Source organism: Zea mays, chromosome 5 (assembly GCF_902167145.1).
Source record: "Zea mays cultivar B73 chromosome 5, Zm-B73-REFERENCE-NAM-5.0, whole genome shotgun sequence".
Classification (NCBI taxonomy): Eukaryota; Viridiplantae; Streptophyta; class Magnoliopsida; order Poales; family Poaceae; genus Zea; species Zea mays.
This window is the reverse complement of record NC_050100.1, coordinates 213,873,477-213,884,444: the sequence shown is the minus strand read 5'-3', so window position 1 is coordinate 213,884,444 and position 10,968 is coordinate 213,873,477. Positions and strand designations below refer to the sequence as shown.

At 41.3% G+C, this 10,968-nt stretch overlaps 1 non-coding gene across 1 annotated transcript; it reads left to right on the top strand.

The window, feature by feature from the left end:
* The first annotated feature begins 2,220 nt into the window (after positions 1–2,220).
* On the top strand, positions 2,221–3,846 carry LOC103627698 (uncharacterized). The gene is made up of 3 exons (XR_002262084.2): positions 2,221–3,144; positions 3,310–3,579; positions 3,686–3,846. It is a non-coding gene; the product is annotated as an uncharacterized protein (transcript).
* Positions 3,847–10,968: the final 7,122 nt, after the last annotated feature.

The following is a 10,968-nucleotide window of genomic DNA, read 5'->3' as shown; positions in this document are numbered from 1 at the left end:
GGTTTATCCCGTGGTTCGGCCAAGACCAACGCTTGCCTACTCCACGTTGTGGCGTCCCAACGGACGAGGGTTGCAATCAACCCCTCTCAAGCGGTCCAAAGACCAACTTGAATACCACGGTGTTTTGCTTTGCTTATCTTTATCCCACTTGCGAGGAATCTCCACAAATTGGAGTCTCTCGCCCTTACACTTAAAGTTCACACAGAAGCACGGAGTAAAGGAGGGAAGCAACACACACAAATCCATAGCAAAATGCGCACACACACGGCCAAGAATCGAGCTCAAAAGACTATCTCAAAGTTCTCACTAGAACGGAGCTCGAATCACTGAGAATGACAAACGAATGCGCAAAGACTGAGTGTGGATGATCAAGAATGCTCTTAGGTTGCTTGGTGTACTCCTCCATGCGCCTAGGGGTCCCTTTTATAGCCCCAAGGCAGCTAGGAGCCGTTGAGAGCAAATCTGGAAGGCCAATCTTGCCTTCTGTCGTCGGGTGCACCGGACAGTCCGGTGCACACCGGACACTGTCCGGTGCCCGATTTCCTTCCTAAAATGGCGCGGCCGACCGTTGCAGATCTGGGAGCCGTTGGCGCACCGGACATGTCCGGTGCGCACCGGACAGTCCAGTGCCCCCTTCCGACCGTTGGCCCGGTCACGTGTCGCGCGCAGATTTCGCGGCCGACCGTTGGCCCGGCCGACCGTTGGCTCACCGGACAGTCCGGTGCACACCGGACAGTCCGGTGAATTTTAGCCGTACGCCGTCGGCGAATTCCCGAGAGCGGCCAGTTCGCCCGAGTCAGTTTGGCGCACCGGACACTGTCCGGTGCTCCAGACCGAACAGCCCTTTGGCTGTACACAACCAACTTTTCTGTGACTTGATTTCTCCTGTTTCAAGCACTTAGACACAATACATTAGTCTTCAAAACAATGTACTAAGGCTTAGAAACATACCTTTACTCTTGATTTGCACTTTGTCCATCCATGGGTATAGATTCACATTTAAGCACTTGTGTTGGCACTCAATCACCAACATACTTAGAAATGGCCCAAGGGCACATTTCCCTTTCAGTAAGGATTCCTGGCTGGGATGCAACCCTTTTTTGTTGGGGACTGGCATTGAGGTTGTGGGGTTTTTTTTACTTTCACTTGCATAGCTATCGGCTGGTTTATTTTTGGTGCTCCAGGTGTTTGATGTAATCACTCAGTAGGTGTGCACATTCAGCTTGATACTGAAGAACGTCGCGTCGCTGTTCATGAATAAGGATTCCCTCAAGGTTGAAGCTGATACTAGGCTTGGGGAGCTCATAAAGTATGTTTATAGCTAGCTAGCATCACGTGAGACTCATAGAAATACAGAATTCTTTCAGCCTTTGACTTCTCCATCTATTTCATTTCTCCATGCGACGACATACTAGGTCTGTAAGCGGGGCCACGCATGGCAGGTGTCAGGTGAGCAGCAAGGGGCAGAAGTGCCGGCCATGTGGACGAGCAGCGTGGGCGAGAGGCGAGGTACAAGCAGCAGCAGTGCGGGCATGCAAAGAGCCAGGGAGGCAGCAGCCATGCGAGGTGTGCTGCGTGCGGTAACGACATCAATTTGCTTCCTTCTTTACTCTGCTTGATTTGGGATTTCTTCTACTTGCTTCATTTATTCTTTAGTTTATTTGATTTGGGGAAAGCAATCCGAACTTCAGTGAAAAACCGAACACCACACCAAAAAAGTCGACACTGAATCAATGTGTGCTTTCTCTAAATTCTATCAGTAGCCATGTAATATAGTTGTTACATGCCATGAACTTACACCTGCAATTTTTGTGCTGCAAAAAACCTAGAGAAGAGGCCCGTAATTTACACTTGTCAGAATTTCTATACTTCTCTCTATGCTGGATCTAGATGTTCATGTTAGATATGTTGGTCGTACTTTTGATACGGTAAGCAAGATTGCTCCACTAGATGACTGTACAGCCAACTCACCTGTGACTGACATGAGTTTGTTGAGTGTAACCCTAGAACTTATGATTATGATAAGCTGTCACCCACATTTAGCAGTATGTTCAAGAAGATAAAAAAGAGCCAGCAAACAAACTCTCCTATACTTCATATTTCTGATGTAACTCCTTATTGTGTTTTAATTGTGTCTATATATGAGAAATAAATTAGGGAACAAACTTTTCTATTGTGTTTTAACCGTGTCTACATCTGAGAAATAAATTAGGGAAGAAAGTTTTTTATTGTGTTTTAACCGTGTCTACATATGAGAAATAAATTAGGGAAGAAAGTTTTTTTCATTGACGATGGCATATATTCTGATAAACTGGGCATGGTTAATACAATTGTAGAGCGCATTTCTACGAGAAATCGAGTTTTGACCAGAATAGATCAGATGCAAGAAGATATTGAAATGAAATTGATGGCTACCAGAATTCACAGGTTAAGTAACGATCATTTCCTTTTACATGTTTGTTTGAGCCAACAACTCATGTATTATGTTATCAGTCATGAATTACTGGTATCAACCTTCTAATTGTTCTTCATCTAATTGAGGTGAGAACAAAGAGCTGCGGGTCGGGGTAAGGAGGCTCATGAGACCACTAAATAACATGTCGTCTTCGGTTATCTCAAGCCACAGCATGCATCTTGTTTGCTAAAAAAGTTCTATTTCTCAAATTGCTAACTGCATGATTCTTTACTGCTAGGTCTTGATTTGTTGGATGATATCTTGTTGGGTTATAAAGCTGAATGGCCAATGGATATTGGCATTACAATAGACGCACTAAAAATATATGCTGAAAGTCTGGTTTTCAATGTTTTTACTGATTGAAGTATGGAGATATCTAAATTTTCTTATCAAGTATCTACAACAAGCAGTTTGCTTTGCTCTAGCTCTCATAATAGATCTTTATAATGTGACATTTTGCTATGTATGTGAACATATGACCCTCTTGATTTGTTGGATGATATCTTGTTTACTTGTAGTAGTGATCTTGTTTACTCAGGAAGAAGCTGAGGCAGGAGTGCCTGCGGAAGGGGACGGAACTGGCGCATGGGGTGGCTGACGCCCTCTTCGCTGTATCACCCACCGAGGACCTCGACGGCCCTATCGTACACCTCCCACCGCCCGCTGTTCGACTCCCGCGCGAGAAGCATGTGAGAACCTATCGCTTAATTTGCTTATTTCAGGTGTCCGAGGAGGCCGGAAATCATCTCTTTGTGGAATCCTGCATTCCTCTGCATGACTGCACGTACATTATTGTTTCACAGGACAATGCTACAGTTACACTCTTATCTAATTCGCACGTATCATTTTTGCAGCTTGGTGCTGGGACCTCACTGCCAGGATTCCAGGATTAGTAGCTGCAAAGGTTGGGGCAGATGTAACACTAACAGACATGTGCCTAAAATCTATCCAATGACACTGATGAGCGCTATGTATTGTGTACTCATCAGGTTACAATTTACAGTTCACCTGCTACTGCTGGTTATTGATGATTCGTGTATTCGCCTCATAGGAATTTTATTTTTCAAAAGTAGCATGACTGCATCATTGTGATTTGATTCTTTCTGCCTAAGACTGACCTTATGGTACAAAGCATTTTCCTTACATCATCGTTTCAGAATTTTATGGCAGCTTTAGACACAACGAATATGCTTGTTATAAATTAAATTTTCCTTTGGACCTTTATCGTAGTTACTTGCTTCCGGAGCATGTAACATCCTGCTGCCTGTGAATTTCTTTTTCTGCACATAAGGATTTGAACATCAAGTTTCAGTCGAACCGCAGCAGGTATTGCCCATAATTTGTTTTCATGGAGTTATTCATTATTATTTCTGATGTAAGATCCATCATTTTGTCCCATGTTCTCTTAAGTTTGATCATTCATTGCTTTATGGTGTTCTTGCCTGAGCAGTTCTCGATGTGATGCCATGCCATAACATGACAGAGTGGGAAGAATTGGATTAGATGTCAGAAGCTGGTGGAGATATCAATTCTCAAATACTTCATCTGAAGGATATTGAGAATCAAGATCTCTTGATGAGCGAGACCAACAGTGTCTGTGAGGCACATGAGGATACAGAGGACCAGCCTTCAGAGAAGGATGCACCTGTTGCATGGGAAGAGGATGAGAATAATGTAGGTTGGATGCCTCTGTTAGCCGCAGCACACACAGAAAATATTTCACGTATATGAGATCCAACAATCCTATCATCGAAATATGAAAAGCTTCATGATTATGTCAGTACCTGCAGGAACAGAGTAATAGTTGACATTTCACTTATATAGGAGTCATACAGGAATGAACTGTTAATTTCACATATATATACAACTACTTTAACTTCTATAAGTTCAGTGTTTGTTAGTTCTGAAATAATGCAATCATTGTTATTGATTTATTAAAAACACGGTAGAAAAAGAGTTGTAACATTGACCAAAGGCAAGATGGTTCGTCCTCTGTATAGAACTAGAGCAAATGTGTTTAAATAAATTATGCAGTGAGATTTGCAAAAAGTTGACTGCATCGTAGAAAAGTACAGAATGGAATATCTGACAGTGTTCCCAGAAGACATAAAGAATCTGAAGATCAAAGGCAAGATTATTCATCCTCTGTATAGAACTGGAGCAAAAATGTTAAACTAAATAAATTATGCATTGAGATTTGCAAGAAGTTGACTGCATCATAGAGAAGTATAGAATGGAATATCTGAGAGCGTTCCCAGAAGACAAAGAATTGAAGAGTAGAGCTTTGTCAGTTTGTGCCAAAAGGACAGAAAGAAAATTTCTCTTGACTACTGTTAAAAAGAAGGGTTAATTGGAAACATGCCACTGAAATTTTTCAAAAATTGGAAACTATTTCATTTTCATGTCACTCCATGGCATCAAAATGAACTAGATGTCACTCCATGGCATCAAAATTAATCCTAAAAAGAAAGCTGCAGCGCCTAAAAGGCCCACTTCAGATTTCACAAGACTATCTCAGATTTCACATATCATGTTTGGGTCTCCCGTCCCGTCTGTTGGCGTTGTTGCATGCTACAATTCTATATCTATACTACTTATTAAGAACACAAGGGTAGTCTGCCTCCCTTGTGTTCTGCCGTTGGACGATCTCAGCCGCCCGTTCTATCTATTCTAAGTCTTTCTTGTTGTCTACAGATTAATTATGAATACAGTTGATGCTTGTTTATCTGATATAGTAGTAAACGTGTTGCTGTCTGTTACAACTTGGCCCCTTTTATCTAATGAAACATAGCATTCCTTTATTTATGGCTCGCTAAAGTTTGTTTCCTTGTTCTGATATGTCAGAAATATAGAACTTATAATCTGAAAAGCTATCCAAATTTATTGTTTCATTTAATCTCTTGGAAACAAGTGAAATTTGGTCCGGATCAGAAAGCGGTGTCATAAAGGCATGGCCTTGGGACACCATTGCTAAGTCCCTCTCATTTACATCAGGAATAAGTCATAAGGCTGCCTCGCTGGTTGAAAAATCTTATATTGATCTTAGAAACCATGCTACAATTGGTAACATGTGCTCTTTGCCTGCTGCTGATGTGAAACACATACTCGCAGACAGCTGCCGAGCGAAAGTTTGGAGTCTAACTAGCATGACATTTGCTCTTTGGTATACTTTGATAAATACAGATATATCTAACAGTTGACTCAAGTTCCCTGGCTTTTATTTTTCTTATACATTTTATACAGGGATGCTAAGACTAGGGAACTTTTAAAAGTATTTGGCATCGATTGACAAGTTGACTTAGGGGGTGTTTGGTTTCTAGGGACTAATGTTTAGTCCCTAGATTTTATTCCTTTTTAGTGTATAAATCGCTAAATATAGAAACTAAAATAAAGTTTTAGTTTCTATATTTGGTAATTTTGGAACTAAAATGGAATAAAATTTAGGGACTAAACATTAGTCCCTAGGAACCAAACACCCCCTTAGCTCGTCCTGAGGCCCCAGTAATGCCAGAACAATTCATAGAGGAAGAGATTAAAGTACTAGGTGAGTACCCATGCGTCACAGGCCCAAGTTTCTCTTCGGTGTCATCCTAGACAGCTCATATATGTCATCTTCTATCTCATAATTATATAGCACATATGAGCATATATAAGTTATCGAGATATTATATGTCTCCGTTGCAACGCACGGGCACTGACCTAATATATATATATATATATATATATATATATATATATATATATATATATATATATATATATATATATATATATATATATATATATATATATATATATATATATATATATTTGCAGTGTATGTATATGCTAATTTCATATAATATTTATGTGTGCAGGTAATAGTGCCTTAGACGGCTTCACCAGCTTTCAATGAACTTTTTAGATAAACAAAGACGTAACCGAGGGCATGAATCTAAACACGCATATGATGGACATCTACGGAAAGATAAATGCATGGTAAAATGTTGAACACTTGATTTTTTTAATTGTGTCAACATTGAAACTTGTTTGTTAGTACATGAAGTCGCCACTAGTATTGCTCCAAGCGGCATAGAGATTCACGTCGCGGGCCCATAGGGGTTTGAACACTTCAAACCCTGATCAAATGTGCACTCAGACGGCCGCGGAGCGTCTAGTATTTTTGCTTTTCATGGCTTGCGTTATTTTTTAGTCTCAAACTAGAAAGGTTTAAATATGTTTCATTCCAGGTTGCATATGGCAAGGAAATGGTACGACGTCATAGACAAGATGTCGATCGGTGGGCTATGCCTATTGATCCAATGGCCGATCATCGATCATGTTAGGCCTTGTTCGGTTACAAGGGAATAAATTTCACTATAGATTTAATCTGGGTCTGGATTTGGTGAATTCATATGTCACACCCAATCCCATGGTAGGACTAATCCACCATTTAATTCATATATCTCTCATAGCTAATTATTTTTTTGATCCATGGATTCTAATATAAACTTGTGAAATATCTTCATGGATTTGTTCCATACCTAATGAGCTATATGGATAGAATCCATGTCTTCCATAGTTTAAAAAGGTCTCAAACTCTTGGTTATAATCCACGATGGGTTTAATCGAATAAAAAAATCGAGTAGGCTTGGATTGATTTGGGGCATGGATTTAATTCCAATCCATGTTAATCTAGAGCTGGATTGGTGTAAACGAACAAGGCCTTAGTGGGCACGAAAAAACACATGAAAAGGCAACATGTACAATACTTTCTCAATTTAACTTAGACCACGTACAACACGGTTAAATGAGGAGTCTTTTAAGGAGTTCCTATGTGTTAAGTGAAAAAAAATCAAGAGACAGGCTCTTACTTGGTGAAGAGCTCATCTCTACACGACTTTTTATACATGTTGTGTCTTAATTGCATTTATTATCTAATGGCTCAAGGTTGTATCACGTTGTCCCTTAGTTGTCTCTTGTATTTAGAAATCTGTTCCATGGGCTCAGGGTTGTACATGCCCTTATATTAATATAAATGCCAACAGAGTCTTTATTTTTTTCATATCAATTGGATCCACATGTCTTTTCTTATATAAATTGTGATGTTTACTAGTGTGATCGACTCAAGAGATGTGAGAAGAGAAACACACAGTGTCCAGGTCATGGAGTTCATCGAGTAGTTCTTGTCATAGTTCAGTGCAAGATGTTGAGGTCGCTCGTTTGCGTGAAGACATTGCCATCGTGATGTCTATTGTACAAACAACATCGCTTCACAACAAACTTACTATGTGATAGTCTTCTGGAGTGGGTAAATAGGCGACACCTGAAAAATAAACACTTAAAACAAAACTAGACCCCAAATTAGTGGTTAGAGCAGGAGGAAATATAATTTGAGTAAGAGAGATGAGTTCTCTTGCACTTGTTGGTTTTATGAATGTGGAATTAACTTGGGGAGCAACACAAGTGATTTAGAACAAAGATCAAAACAAACGAACTTGTAGGGAGAGGGAAGAACAAATCACAACATAAGCAAACACACGAAGAGACATGACGATTTGACCCCATGTAAGGATGAGAGATTGCAACTCAATACACAAAAGCACAAGAATGCAACAACACACACTTCTCCAATACACTCACACAAGGAACTATCAAGAACCACTCTAAAACGGCTATCTCATACACAATTATCACTAATGGGCACTTGGGAGGCTTTTGGTATCTAAGAGATGTTGTTCTAGCTTGTAGGAGTTCAATCACAGCTCTTGTACCTTGAAATGGACAATATTTAAAGCCCCCAACACCTCAATTATCCGTTGGGATAAACCCCAAAATCTACACTTTCCTCGGGTACACTAGACCTCATGTGGTACAAGTCTAGTGCACCATCGAACCTCTGACAGTCCGCGAAATCAATGTAAAGGCAGGTGACACCAGATCGATTCGGTGCACCACTAGACTCCGTCACGTCTGCTACCATGTCAGCTAGTCGTTGGAGTAGGAACTAGCCGTTGAGTCTGACAAGTTTAGTGCACACCGGACTGGCCTGGTGCGTCGTGTGTGAAAGTCACCTAGAGGGGGTGAATAGGTGAAATCTAAATTTAATACTTAACGACAAAAACTTTAATCCCAAATGGGTGTTAGAATGAGAAGGAATATGATCGGAGTAGGAAGAACTTAAAATAGAAGAGGAAGAATGCAAATCGCAAATGAACACACACACACACACAAAAGACACATGCGATTTGGTTTCTCAAGGTTCGGTTCCAAAGAACATACATACCCGTTGAAGTGTCCCAAATGATGGGTATCTTTCAATCCACTTGAGCGATTCCGAAGATCAAACTCGAGCCATCTCTTTTTTCTCAATCGATAAAGAGACCTAAGTCTATACGAGGTACTCCACAACATTGGAGCCTCTTGCTAGCCTTTACAATCTCAATGGGTGCCTTGCACCAAGACACAACCACACCAAACACACACTCTCTTTCAGCTAAATCACAAGTGCACACTCTCTTTTCTCTTTAGAGGATGGATCACAATAAACTACTCAATATGGGGCACTTGGATCACATAGAGTGTTGGGAATGCTTCTGTAACTTGTAGGAATGAATGCTCAAGAGTTGTGGATTGAATGAGTTGGTTGGGGTGTATTTATATCCCCAATCACTCAAATAGTTGTTGGCATTGAATGCCAAATTTTACATTTCTACAGACACACCAGACCTTGCACAGTATTGGTCCGGTGCACCATCGGACCTTGTCAGACTGTCGTTGCAGGTAATCGTTCTAAAGGGGAGTAGTCTTGTCAGGTTCACTAGATCTCTCCATGATAGTCGTTATGTTATCTAGTTGTTGGGTCTGGAACTCCAACCGTTGACCTGACTGATCCGGTGCGCTAGCGACTTCCAATTTCTAAAATAGTATATCTGGTAAGTGGTCCAGCGCACCACCAGACTGGTCCAGTGCGTCAGCTAACCAATACCCTTCTACAACCTCTCTGCTGTCGGGGATAAGATCCTTGTCCCCTAGGGCCCACCGGTCAGCGAGCGCATTGGAGAAAGGTCACTAGCAACTGGGGTGAAAGTCACCTAGAGGGGGTGGATAGGCGGAAACTAAAATTTACAAACTTTAAGCACAACTACAAGCCGGGGTTAGCGTTAGAAATAAACTGAGTCTGAAAGAGAGGGCGAAAACAAATCAACCAAGAAATAAAGCGAGTGACACGGTGATTTGTTTTACCGAGGTTCGGTTCTTGCAAACCTACTCCCCGTTGAGGTGGTCACAAAGACCGGGTCTCTTTCAACCCTTTCCCTCTCTCAAACGGCCAATTTGACCGAGTGAGCTTTCTCCTTAATCAAATGGGTCACTTAGACCCCTCACAAGGACCACCACAACTTGATGTCTCTTGCTTTGATTACAAGTGTCTTGAGAATAAAAGTGGGGAAGAAGAAAGCACAATTGCAAAAGCCAAGCAACAAGGGGCGACAAATAACACACATATCACTCTCTCTCTCAAGTCACTAATCGCTAATGATCACTTGTCTTAATTGTGGAATTTGGAGAGATTGGAAGCTTGATTGTGTCTTTGAATGGATTGCTAGCTCTTGTATTGAATGTAGAGGATTGGAATGCTTGGGTGAAGTGAATGGAGGTGGTTGGGGTTGTATTTATAGCCCTCAACCACTTCCTAGCCGTTGCTCCCTTTCTGCCGACCGCAGACGGTCCGCGCCCCTGGTCCGGACGGTTCGCCCCTGCACATCAACGACTAAAATCGCAACGGTCAGCAGTAACGGCTATATCAACGGCTATATAGCATTAAATGTTTCGTCAGATGTCAAATAAAGGCAATCGCGGACGGTCCGGTCGTGCACCCCGGACGGTCCGCGAGGACGCTATAATTCATTTTACCAAACCTGTCACCTTCGGTTTTTTCGGTTATTCACCGACCGGACGGTCCGCGCCTGAGGCCGGACGGTCCACGCTTGGTCTCGGACGGTCCGTAGTGTAGACTTGTGTTTTTGCAGTGTTCCTATCCGAGGGTTACTTTGGTGTCGCGGACGGTCCGCTGCAAGGGCCCGGACAGTCCGCGCTTAGTCTGTTTTTCCAAAAAGCTTCTCCTGTTCGGAATAATCTACGGTATTCCGGACAGTCAATTTAGAATATTTGTAGATGAACTTATGCACCTGTGAGATGATGAACTAGGCAAACTGGTTAGTCCACGAGGTTTGTGATGGTCGTCAAACACCAAAATCGATTATAGGAAATATTGAGACTATTTCCCTTTCAATCTCCCCTTTTTTGGTGATTGATGCCAACACAAACCAAAGCAAGTATAAAGTGTAGAAATGTAACTAGTTTGCATTTTGACAGATGTGCATAAGTCATTTTGAGATGAAACCATTTCTAAGTATATAAGTTTGATTTGATATTTTAACATTTTGGACCACATTTGCACCACTTGTTTTGTTTTTGCAAATTCTTTTATAAAAATCTTTTCAAAGTCTTTTGCAAATAGTCAAAGGTATATG